The 13834-nt window shown below is 37.9% G+C and overlaps 1 protein-coding gene and 1 long non-coding RNA gene across 3 annotated transcripts in view; both read left to right on the forward strand.

Annotated features, from left to right (window-relative positions):
• LOC309506436 (NACHT, LRR and PYD domains-containing protein 3-like) overlaps nt 1–13834 on the forward strand; it is a 271279-nt gene that overhangs the window by 169230 nt on the left and 88215 nt on the right. The window lies entirely within an intron of this gene.
• LOC309506479 lies at nt 7182–10955 on the forward strand. Its single transcript, XR_014208790.1, has 3 exons — nt 7182–7253; nt 7323–7500; nt 10844–10955. It is a non-coding gene; the product is annotated as an uncharacterized lncRNA (long non-coding RNA).

The raw sequence follows: 13834 nt of genomic DNA on the forward strand, positions 1-13834 counted from the left end.
AGACTAAAGACTGAAGGTCAATTTCATTTTATTCATCTCCATCACATCACATGACATGTTGCTCCTGTTTTTGACCCACCAAACATTTACTATAGCTTCAGTTGCTTTCTAAGCCCCTGTCCAAATGAACACGGGTATTTTCAAAACCACAGATCTTTCTATGCATTATGTGTGTGAGAGGAATTACGAGCACCTCCCGATAATGTATAAACATGTTTAAAAAATTCGGGGAGTCGGCCCGACTTTCCCCAGTGTATGGGCTATCCCCTATTGCCAAATCATACACAACCATGTCACAGGCTATCGATGAGGCTATAGCTCAGTGGCTGCAATCATACAGTGTACACACACACACACACACGCCTCTCTCTCTTTCTCTCAAGTTATTTATGTTGAAAGGAATGGTTACTGGTCTCTGCTTTTCAACAAATCATTTGCACACACATTTCTGTCATTTTTCTATCTGAAGCTATAGCTGCCTGCAACATTGAAAGCTCTGGTCTCTGTGTTTAGCGCGAAAGCTCACATGATTGCCACCGGCTCAGGATAAAATAATATGTATACCATATAACAGCTGCTTTGACGCGATTATCAGGTTAACTGACTCATAATGTGTGCAATATCTCACAACCTCCTGAGTCTCTGAACTCGCACTTTGTACGGCCGCCTTTAGAGTCCAGATATTAGTTCTTCAAATGTCAACATCACAATGTGAAATATTAGCATAATGCCTGCCCAAAGGCATACGCAAAGAAAGAAGACTAGACTTCAGGAAATTTTAGAGTTGTCGTCATGCCGTGGAGACTCTTTCAGATGTTAAGCCAGGTACGATTTTGGCCACGATTTGGCTGTCAGGGACAAATTTTGCAAAACCTTAAAGGTTCCTCTGATCCTAGGCCAAAAACTGAAGTCTTTGACTGTTAGTTTGACATGTTCACTGACAGCCGATTAATGACCATTGCGATCAAATTTTACCTCCGATGAAATTCTAGCAGTGTCAGAAGATTTGACTCACAGTCCTGCAGTGTGACTTATACAACGACCATCAAATTGTCTTCGTTCTTCAAGACAAGCCATGATCAAAATGAACGTTAAAGATTTCTTTGTAGCCACCATTTCAATCCCGCGTGTAATGCAGCTCACATCACCGAACATGTTATTGATTGATGATGTAAAATTCTGGACAAGTTCTTGCGTGCGTCCGTTTTTAACGACTTTATTCATTAATGACAACTGAGATCTTACAGTGTGACATGGCTTACAGTGAGGATCATGTTCGTACAGTCTGACAAGGAACAATCGGAAAGGACTATATAAAGCGCACAGCGTGCACTCGGCTTTAATCAGAGCTTAGGATTTTGTTATAAAGCTGTTCCTGAGCAGTACAACCCAAATGTGTGCTTGTGCACAACAGCGCATTTTACAGAGGACAGCTTCCTGAACCTGGGAAAGTACAAAGACTACTTACTATTGTGAAATGTTCTGGTCAAGTCGTGCTTGCAAAGTTGGTTCCGAACGATCGGTTTTATCATCAGCATTTTCAGAATCCAACTCTGGCTCAAAATGATACGGTAAACCGACAATATTGTTAACTGTGTTTACAATTGCTTAAAGCCTTGGAAGCGGAAGCTTGTGATTATGGTATTGGCCGTTATATTTCTGACACACGCTTGAGGTATTTGGCCAATCACAACGCACTGGGTCTGCTGGCCAATCAGAGCACTCTGAGCTTTTCAGAAGGAGGGACTTTGTAGAAATCAGAGCGTTTCAGACAAACTGGGAATAGAGGAGCAGCAATAATGTACAGTATGTGTAAAATAGTATGTTTTTTTTTAACAATAAAGCATGTTAACCTATTTTATTACAACGAATAACAAAATAATGAAATTTTAAAATAGCATCATATGAACCCTTTAAATTTGCAACAAGTTTAAAAACAAATTGATTAAGGCAGTGGTCTTCACTATTTTTTTCTTTCATGAGAGCCACACTGCCCTACAAAGGCAAAACGCCGTAACATCATGTTTGGTCAAAAATGAGTTAGTGTCATTTTTGTGGTATTTGAGACCTCCTTTATCATGTGAATAAATATCGTGAGTCAATTTGATTGTTTTAACGAGAAAATAAAGGGCCATGACAACCGTAACTTCCAAAACCATACGAGAAACCACAGCAGAACACCGTAACAGTTGTTACGGCTCTTTGCCTTTGTTCCAGCACGCTGAAGTTGAGTTACGGTGTTCTGACTTTGTTTAGCCTGGCATCAAGAGAGATGTTACGGTGCCGCTGTGATGTTACTGTACTCTGGCTTTGTCATACTGTCAAATGTGGCGCTCTTTAATTGTCACCAAACCACGTAACATACACACAACACATCTTTGGCCAGACTAACTGCTCCAAGTATGCAATCAGAAACAAAGCAAGGTGAACAAGCCATACTTAGATGGTATGCAAGCTAATAGGTTGTCATAAATGTTGTTATTTTTGTTCAGGGCGATGGTTCAGATCTGTCAATATCAGTGACAGCCCGGAGCTAGCTAAATTTAATCTGTGTCACGTAAGTTAGCGCTAACGTTGACACTCGCCTCACATCAGACGCCGAAAACCAATTATTAAATACACAGGCATCCTACCTTTCCATGCAATCCGATATAATCCATGGAAGATGCATAATCCATAATCCATAGCAATGCACGTCATCTGCTGTATCCACAACAATCCATACGTGTTTGAGCCATATTTCCTTCTTGCAGGTGTTCATGTCAGATCGTACACAAATCCATATACCACTAAGCTAGTTATCGCTAACGTCCGTACAAAGTAGGCTAACCTAAATGGTAAAAGTAATTCCAACTTTTTTTCGGTTGACTCTGTCTATATTATCTCAGAAATAAAAAGCAGTAATCCAAGTCGAGTTCGTTGACTGTGCATCTTGAGCAGTTTGGTGGCCCTTAACCCTTTAACTGTCACCGTCATTTTAATTCAACCTCTAATAAACGCATAAAAAGAGCGCATATGTGCGTTATAGCTGGCAGCCGCATCACGAATCGAGAATCCATAATATTTTTGTTTATATATATTTTTTTTAAATCTGACTTTTTTTTTTTAGATAATTTAATTGGTGTTATTTTTTTTAAACTCTTGGTATAAAAACAAACTGAGCTTTCTACCAATCTTTCATTATTTTTCATGTTTATTGCTATTTCAAAATAAAGGCCTAAGCACGCCTAATGAATATGAAATATTCTTGTTGCAAATTGATAAATTACTGCTCCTCTGTAATTTATATAAAAAAAAACATTTGTATTCAATTATAATTAAATTATCTTTATTGTGAAAATATTTCTTGCATTTATTCATACTGTACATACTGTACTGCAAAGTAACTTATCTGTTTACGTTTTAATTATCTGTTTATCTGTATCTGTCATACTGTTTAACGTTGTTAGTGTTGCTGCACTATCCTGATCATTATAGCACTAAATAGGAACAACCAAAGGTCTTCTATATAATTTAAAACACATACCATGATGACTAGACCTTGCTTAGGTGTTCTTATAATGGATGTAAGTATGGGGGACAGCAAGCAAATATTGATTATATGTCAGTTACTGCCTTTTGCCTTTGCACGACTCCTTATTTTTGGCATATGATACAAAGGCAGAGTACAGTAACAGCCAAACAAGGGGCAAAGGTCAAGTTTGAGCTCAAGATTGTTTGCATACAAACATTTCTTCATTATAGCAACTAGTTGTCAAATTTTGGGAGTCCTACCTATAATACTTTTGTCTGGACAAAACAGAAACTTTAAAGTCATTTTTCTCAGTTTCACACTCTAGCGAGTTAAGGTCTTTTGCCTTTGCAGGGCAGCACACTGATAGGACAAAGTCAATAGGACAGCCACTTTTACCACAAAGTATCAAAAGTTCCCTTTCAAAAGCTACACTCAATTCTGCGCTTGATTCAGCGCATATGGGAACGCTTTCGTGCATGACCAGCTGTGAATATATATGTGTGCAACACGTGAATGGAATTGACTTTGAACTTCTATAGCCTCGGACAGTCAAGTCAAGTCAAGTTTATTTGTATAGCGCTTTTCACAATACAGATTGTATCAAAGCAGCTTCACAGTATTAAATTAAAATAATACAACAAAGTTTGTTTCAAGAGGAATTTATTGATTGATAAAATTAAATTAAATATCCCCAAAATATCCCCAACTGAGCAAGCCAAAGGCAACAGTGGCAAGGAACCGAAAAACTCCATCAAGTGACCTAATGGTGTCCTAAAACTCCATCAGGTGACCTAATGGAGAAAAAAAACCTTGGGAGAACCCAGGCTCAGTCGGGGGCCAGTTCTCCTCTGGCATTTATGAGCTAGAGGCCGGATTGTAGTTTGAACTGTGGGATTATATGAATGCCTGGCTGAAGAGATGCGACTTTAATCTAGTTTTAAACTGGGAGAGCGAGTCTGAGCAACGAACAGTATCAGGAAGACTATTCCAGAGTTTTGGAGCCAAATGTGAAAATGCTCTCCCTCCTTTGGTGGTTCTGAATATCCTAGGTATGACCAAAAGCCTTGAATTAAGTGATCTTAAAGAGCGCGATGGATTATAGGGCGATAGAAGATCCGTTAAATAGACTGGAGCTAAGCCGTTTAGGGCTTTATAAGTCAGTAGCAATACCTTGTAATTAATACGGAACTTTATAGGTAACCAATGCAGTGATGATAAAATCGGTGTTATATGATCATATTTTCTTGATCTCGTAAGAACTCTAGCGGTGGCATTTTGAACTAACTGTAGCTTGTTTATTGAGGATGCAGGACAACCAGCTAATAAGGCATTACAGTAATCCAGTCTCGAGGTCATGAATGCATGAACTAACTTTTCTGCATCAGAAACTGATAGCATATTACGTAGCTTAGCAATGTTTCTAAGGTGGAAAAAGGCTGTTTTTGTAACATGAAATATGATTTTCAAAAGACAGGTTGCAATCGAGTATAACACCCAGGTCTTTTACTGTAGCGGATAAAGTAACAGGACATCCTATGATGTTAAAGTTGTATTGTGCGAGGTTTTGTGGGCGGTTTTTTGAACCGATAAGTATTACCTCTGTCTTTTCTGGATTTAATAAAAGAAAATTACGCGTCATCCAATCTTTTATATCTTTAACACACTCTGTCAATTTGGAAAATTTAGCGTTTTCATCCGGCCTTGATGAAATATATATTTGAGTGTCATCAGCATAACAATGGAAACTAATTCCATGTTTCCTTATAATATTTCCAAGCGGCATCATATATATTGAAAATAACAGAGGGCCTAACACAGATCCCTGCGGCACTCCATAGTTTACTGGAGTTATGATCGAATTTTCTCCATTTAAATAGACAAAATGGTAGCGGTCAGATAGGTATGATTTGAACCAGCTTAGTGCTTGTCCTTGAACACCAGTATAATTTTGTAGTCGATCTAAGAGTATTGTGTGATCTATAGTATCGAACGCAGCACTAAGATCAAGTAAAACTAGTATTGAGATACAGCCTTGGTCAGAAGCTAAAAGTAAATCATTTGTGATTTTAACGAGCGCAGTTTCAGTGCTATGATGCGATCTGAATCCAGACTGAAACTTTTCATAGATATCATTTTGTTGCAAGAAAGAGCCCAGTTGAGCGGACACCACTTTTTCTAATATTTTAGACATAAATGGAAGATTTGAAATGGGTCTATAATTTGCTAGATTATTATGATCTAATTGTGGTTTCTTAATGAGAGGTTTTATAACTGCCAGTTTAAATGTTCTTGGAACATGACCTAGAGATAAAGACGAGTTAATAATATTGAGGAGAGGCTCTTCCACTACAGGTAACACTTCTTTCAGTAGTTTAGTTGGTATAGGATCTAATAAACATGTTGTTGTTTTAGATGAAGTGATAAGTTTATTTAACTCTTTTTGTTCTATAGTTGTAAAGCACTGTAATTGTTCTTGCGGGGTGATAATTGAAGCTGAATTATAAGGCGCGATTGAAGATTGAACGTTTACAATTGTGGTTCTGATGCTTTCTATTTTCTCAGTGAAGAAGTTCATGAAATCATTACTACTGAACTGTAACGGGATATTTTGTTCGGGTGACGTCTGTTTATTTGTTAGTTTAGCCACGGTGTTAAATAAAAACCTTGGATTATTTTGGTTGTTTTCTATTAGTTTGCGGAGGTGCTCAGCCCTGGCCGCTTTTAGGGCCTTTTTATAACGTGACATACTGTCTTTCCACGCGATTCTAAAGACCTCTAAATTAGTTTGTTTCCATTTACGCTCTAAAATACGGGTTTCTCTCTTTAAAACATGCGTAGTATTGTTATACCATGGTGCTTTATTTTTCTCTCTGACCTTTTTTAATTTAATAGGTGCAACCACATCCACTGTTCTAGAGAGAATGGTGCTCATAGTGCTAGTTAGTTCTTCTAGTTCATCTGTTTGTTTGGGTTCAGGCAGCAGCTGAGACAAATTAGATAAGCAATTTGAGAAATTATCTATGGTGGATGGGAGGATTGTTCTGCCTGGTTGATAACGTGGCGCTGCATGACATATTACAGCAGTACGTAATATGCAAGTTACCATGTAGTGATCAGTGACTTCATCACTTTGTGGAATGATATCTATATCGGTTGGATCGGTTCCATGTGATATAATTAAATCGAGTGTATGATTAAGACGATGAGTTGGTCCGGTGACGTTTTGCTTGACCCCAAATGAATTTAATAAATCTGTAAACGCAGCCCCTAACGCATCATTTGGATTATCTACGTGTATGTTAAAATCTCCAACAATTAATGCTTTATCGACATTGACTAATAGGTCTGAGAGAAAATCTGCAAACTCTTTTAGGAAATCAGCGTAAGGCCCTGGCGGTCTATATACGGTAGCCAAGGCTAGAGATAATAGGGATGTTTTTCTAACATCTAAGAGCGTAACATTTAGTACAAGTACTTCAAATGAAATAAACTTATAACCCGTTTTCTGAGTAACATTTAGAATATCTCTATAAATGGTTGCAACACCTCCGCCACGACCAATCAGACGGGGCTCATGCTTATAACAGTATCCAGGAGGAGTAGACTCATTAATACCAACAGTGACAGTGACATCATCGGAATGTGTGGCTATAATCAGATGCTATAATTAGATGTGCCACAGGTGCAGTAGCAGGTCTTTTGTCTTCAGACCATACTGTGTGTGTGTGTGTGTGTGTGTGTGTGTGTGTGTGTGTGTGTGTGTGTGTGTGTGTGTGTGTGTGTGTGTGTGTGTGTGTGTGTGTGTGAGTGATATTCAGCTCTGAAAAAAACTATTTCTTCTGATAGGAGTTTGTTTTTGCAGGCAGTGTGCAGAGAATCCTTTCTCTTTTCATCTTCACTCTGTCTTACAAGTGAGAGAAAAAGAAAAAAAAAAGAAAGAAAGGAAATATGAGCGATCCACAAATACAAATGGCGTGTCCCTCCGTGTTCACGCCCTATGGCTGAAATTGACACACACCAATATTGTTTTGTATGTTTGGGGGAAGAGCATGCTGCATAAAATTCATTTGTTAAATACTTAAGTATGTTGTGGCAAATTTCTTAAACAGCATCACTGCGTAAGAGACACTGAGTAAAATTATCTTTAAAGTAATTTATTCTCTTGCAAGAGAAGGTCAGACAGTCATACATACATTCAGAGCCTGCCTGCAGAGTGTAAGACCAGGAGGAGGAGATGTGCGACACCTTTTATATTCTTTACCAAGGTCTCCTTCAGCTGTTGCTTTTCCTAGTAGGTTTCCATTAACTTGGGCACACTTCTGCACATGCTCCTATTCATCACTATTTATGACACTGGGACCAACAAATTTAGATGCATCCTGACCTCTAAGGTCAGAAGGTCCCTCTTCAGCTATCCCCATCCTGTCTCACTCTGCGCATATACAGGTCTGCAAACATATTTATATACCTGTTCAAATAGCACAATACAGATATAGAAACGTGTGACTCAATAATTATATATAATTATAATTACAACTTCAGTAATTATTTTTGTTGAATCCTCTGTTGACCTGTTATGATTAAATGTACAATACAATGAACTGTATTTGAGTTGTACTTGTTGAGTATAAAAATAGTATAGATAAAAGTTTACAGGAAATGTGTTTTGAGTTACAAAAAAATTATAATTCACAATCATGAGGTAAGCTTTATAATTATGACCTTTACCTTTTCAATAATTTAACCACACTTTGAATATCAGGTATTGATTAATTCAATAAAAATTTCTATAGGACTTTTCACAATTTTTCATGGTTGCAAAGCAGCTTTACATAGCCTACATATAGAAAGTAGTTAAAAAAGTAAAGATATGTAATCATGACAAATAAAGAAAAAAAACAGTTAGTTAGTTTGAAATGGTGAAAGAAATTAAGAAATTAATATTCCTAATACACTTCAGTGCACCTACCGTAATACACTTATACTTTAATTGCCCGTAGTTGCAGCCCTAACTGCAGCCCTTTGAGCTGTCAAAATATTATGAATTATTAAACGAATTATTAAAATTATCCTGACCAGTCCTCAAAAATTACACAAAAAGTTAAAATGTCAAATAAATACAGAAATGTTGACTGCATGAAAAGTAACAACGTAAAATGTATTGAAATAATTTCAGTCCACAGCGTAATGCGAGACCGTCAAACCGCCAAATAATTTCCTTGCGTTTTGCTTTAGGAGCCTGTAAGCCCGTCTATTGGTCCAATGGGGGTTTCCAATAATACGGGGAAGGTTTCTCTGCGAGTTACTGTCTTTCCTTTTACGTAACACAACAAGATTAAATGGAACACAATTCTCATATGTATTTTCTCGTTATTTCATCTGACTCCATAAATGAAAAGGTTTTAATGATATCTGGGCATCATTAAAACATGAACGAATGTTTGATTATTCTTTCCGACTCTTTAAAAATATTTTACCTGCTCAGATTTAGGAAACTATATCACTCTGATGCACTGGCCTTCGCAGGTCTCGATACACCATTATCTCCAGTTCTGACCATCAATCAGAGGTAAAATTGGTTATATATCTAAGATTTGCCGTATTTATACGTACACCATCAGAGATATAACCCCCTTGAATGCCCCCTCGTGGCTCTTAATTCAATCGTTTTACTTTAGTAGAGGTTTTGGCAACCATTAAAGACGTCAGTAGATCAACTTTACTTCTCTTCAATAGCTTTGGATTAGCCAAGCCCGTGATTGTTCACGTACACTTATCTAAAGCAACATTAAACCAAGAACAGAGGTATAGACGCACCACGAGTTAGATTGATGAACCAGCCTTCGCTGCTCTAAACGGAAATATCTCGTCTCGACATTCAAGTACACGTGCAATGATGTCAGATATCAGCCGTCGCTAATCTGGCATAACCTTGTGGGACTATACGGATCCAATAATCTATTTGGGAAAAACAGTCTCAGAGTCAGTCAGGATAAAATCAAACGTTTACAATTTATTGACCAGGTAATGAAGCAATCATTCAAAATCCAATTCGCAAGAATAAAATCATCAGTTAATCATAACTTAACAACAATTCAGGAATCGAAGAATTTGTAGAAATTATTACCTGGCAACAAAAATTTCACACAGCGGTTGTGTGGGCAGTCAACCTACAGACTCCTCGAACTTTTTTACACCTTTTCCTTATATACCCAGATAATTCAATATTCTTACCAAATGTCAAGTCAAGTCAAGTTTATTTGTATAGCGCTTTTCACAATACAGATTGTATCAAAGCAGCTTCACAGTATTAAATTAAAATAATACAACAAAGTTTGTTTCAAGAGGAATTTATTGATTGATAAAATTAAATTAAATATCCCCAAAATATCCCCAACTGAGCAAGCCAAAGGCAACAGTGGCAAGGATCCAAATGGTCAGACGCCAAATGGTGGCGTCTGTCATTATAATTAGATTTTGGTTCCCTATTTAGGGATTCACACTGTGAGATCAGAATTTGTACTTGAATAGGTTCTTGTTTTACATACAGGGGGTATAGTCTGAATGGAGGATCTGGGGGAGGGAAACACCTTTAAGGGACACATCACTTTTCTCATATTTTATAACTTCTTTAGCTTTTCATTATGGTTGGGAGAATGAGACCATTTTACCAGGCGCACTGAGACACTTTAAATGATATCAAACATGCATAGTTACTTCTTGTACATACATAGCATTGCATAGGTTTTCAGTGTATTTCAGGTGAGGAGGAGGAGGGGGATGAAGGGGAGATAGTGTGTGTGAAGTGTGAACTGCACTGTGTGCTGCGTCTCGGAAGTTCCTGTTACATATTCAGGAGATAGTTCAAGTGTTAATTCTCAGGAGGGCCTTTTGTTTCATCGAGGGGTCGATCAGACATACTGGCACCAGCCTTACAAGCCGTTGTGCAGTACATTGAGAGTTGAAGCCCGCAGAGACAATCGGCAGAGAAATGTTACGGATGGTTTTATTCCATCCACACGCACCGAAACTCAAGCAGTTCTGAAATATCAAAAGTAGAAATATCACATTCTTTTTTCATATTTCTTTTTTCTGTATGACCATAAATGACAGAGTAATTTAAGTTTATTGTGCTACTATGTGAAAAAATCCAGCAAAACGCGCCGGCGCGTTTGCCAACCCCAGAGGGTTAATCCATATTATTTGTCCTGTCATTGATGGAAAAATCTGTTTGCTTATAGCAGGACTTGTAACAGTATAGAAATAATACAATGTAACCCCAGTTTTGCATGGGGCATATCTGCGGGTTGGTGCAACTGGTAAAACGAGGGAGCTTGTGTTGCCGCTTCCAGCAGACGGCTGTACGCAAGTCGACTCACGCCAAAAGAGTAACACTTGAGGATGTATGACGTAGGAGGAGTAGCGTAAGCTTTGACGTCTCTCGCGGTTCAAACTAACGGCTAGGTTTCCAGATAATGTTGTCTCTTAGCGCGCTACGAAGACTCTTAAGGTATAACTTAACTAAAGGTATACCATTTCTAGGTGTGTTCCCCGAACCATACCTTAGGAAGCTGCTTAAGATATAGCCTACCTTCTTACGTGCGATGTTACCCGGTGCTGTCCGTGGCGATGGTGTGAATTGGTTGATATCGATGGCTCGAGAATCAATTATTCTCTCGTGCAGGGGCTAATTCAGTAGCCTGGTTCTACCAGACTCTCGTACATTTCATTTGTACAGAGAGTCTGTCCTCTCTCCATTGACAAGCGTTAACTTCCTTGTAGGCGGGTTTTCTGTTGAAGTTTAAAACTATTTGATCTGCCCAGAGCCACTCTGGATCTTTCACCAATCGCTAATGTTTGGTCGTGACGTAACCCTACAACTAGGGATGGGTACCGAAACCCGGTATTAAACGGGCCCCGGTGCTGAATTGTGAAAGACCGCTGGATCGATAAGCTCGGACGTTATCGGTTCTGCTGTCGGTACTGGAGAAATTAAGAAAGTACACGTGCCATTTATTATTGCTATTAAGAAATTATTATCTTGCTAATTTAATCTCGCCAGCCACTTCTATAATAATATTGAACCATTATTGTCTGTGATGCATTTTTGCTAAAGAGAGAGAGTGTTCTTTCACACGGAGCCACGGCGCGCGCAACACAACAGCCCTGCTTAATGAGTGACGATGAGGACAGAACTGAACATTCAAACGGTTACACTTTAGATGTTTGATATTAAACTAATTTTATTTTAGATTTAGATTTTGGCTTCCAATGATTATAAAAAAAGATGATATTTGAGGTATAACCATTAAAAACTAAAGCCACATTCTCTCCAGCGCAACTTCCTTCCCTTCACAGCGGTGCGCTGTCATTTCTCCCTAAAACCCAAACGTAACGTCAGAATCTGCACGATCGTGATTGTTGTAAAATATAGTCTATACTGATGCTAAACTGCGGGACACGTTTGATAATAAAAGGCTATTAAAAGTACCAAAATTGACGCAATAGACGCTGTTCCAAAGGCGGCGCGCGCTCCGAAACACACCGCAACAAGACAAGCAGCAACGTATATTTTGGGCTTCGTGTGCGCATCTAACCGATCAAATTTACACACAAATATGTCAAAATGGCCTTCTTGGAGATTCACATAAAAAGTTTATTCTCTTAACTACAGTTTATGTCTTAAATGGGCGTAAATAGTTTTGAGAAAATATGATGCGTAATAATGATTAGATCTGCATTTGGTCTTAAAGAGGCAGCAGTCTAATAAACCTGCTGACGATTGCTCCATTAATGTGAATCAAACAACAAAAGGCAAAGAGAAAATCAGCGCAGCTCTTGAATGAATAATTTTGGCTTTTATAAGCTTTAATCTATCTATGATAAACTATGCAGTGTTATTTTACATCTGACTTTATTAGATGTCTTTTTAGCCCATATTACTCCTGAACAGTAATCTCAGTAGACATTACTGAAATTAAAGCACTGGGTATATAATTTGTATATTTGTTTTATTGTATACCTTTTTTTTCTTTTTTTTTTTTGACCATGTGTTTGTACTTTGTTTTTGGTGTCCTATGTCTTCTGTATATAAAACACAAAACCCTGCACCCTTCTACATAACATCCATGTTTTATTTGTTTTGTTAAAGCATTGCTTTTATATATATTTAACATTTCAGAATATAAAGCAATATTAATTATGTTATAAATCATTTTTCCCCTTTTTTAAAAAATAACGAAAAGAACCGATAAGAATACCGTTAAAGTACCGGATCGATAAGGAGTATCGGTAAGAGTAGTAATACCGTTAAAACCTTAACGATACCCATCCCTACCTACAACTCAAACTAGCGCACGACCTCAACGTCATCGTTCTCAGCCACTCCCTCTGTTTGCTGATTGGACCGGTAAAAAAATTATCGGAGAAAACCAAAGAATACACCACAATCCCAGACGTAGTACTGAAGGGAAATAAAATTGAGCGGAAGTACGCAGGAGGGCGGAGCCAGGCTACTAATTCACTGCGTTATGCGAGAAAGCGGTGTTCTTTATAAAAAAGAAGCACTTTAGAAATAGTTGAAATTGCATTTATTAGGACTCATTAGATATTATAAAAAAGAATCCAAACTATAATAGCCTAGCCTACATATTTAAAAATTGTATCATATATTGCTGCCACAATAACCATTTCAGATGTTTACATGCTTTCTTCTCTTTCCCATTTTTGTTCGCTGAGGTGGAGCTGCGATGAAATATTGTTCTTGTAAATACTTTCCAGCATTTCAGTAATAAAAGTGATGCATCTTACGTACGGTGCTCGGCAGTGATCAAAAAGAATTTAAACAGTGTGAATTTTGCACACTGTGAACAACACAGTGAATTTTGAATTTCTTCTTGTAAACTCAGAGATGTGGATTCAGACGGCAATTTAATTACCACACGACCTGTTTGTCAAAAAACAGTAGGTACTAATTTGGCTAGGGATTTTTATGTGGGTTTGGGTGAGAAAAAAAACACTGCATTATGGCACTAAAATCCCCGACTTGCCCCTGTAAATGTTTAAAATACCGTACCATACGAGCCCATGAGAAACAATTAGCGTCCGAATAGGACTTAACTGACCGTATGCTTTCACTGGCCTTTGAAAGCGCTCCGTGGACCGCGCCGTCTTTTAGAACAACTATTCGCTGTATCGCTGCCATATTTTGAGCAAACTCCCCACCACAATCATTCCCTTTTAAATAGACTTATTAAGTCTTTAATGGTTTGCCAGCTGATGTACCTTTGGATAACATAATAAAAAATGTAACAACAATCA

The sequence above is a fragment of the Leuciscus leuciscus genome, assembly GCF_965113295.1.
Source record: "Leuciscus leuciscus genome assembly, chromosome: 9".
NCBI classification, from domain to species: Eukaryota; Metazoa; Chordata; class Actinopteri; order Cypriniformes; family Leuciscidae; genus Leuciscus; species Leuciscus leuciscus.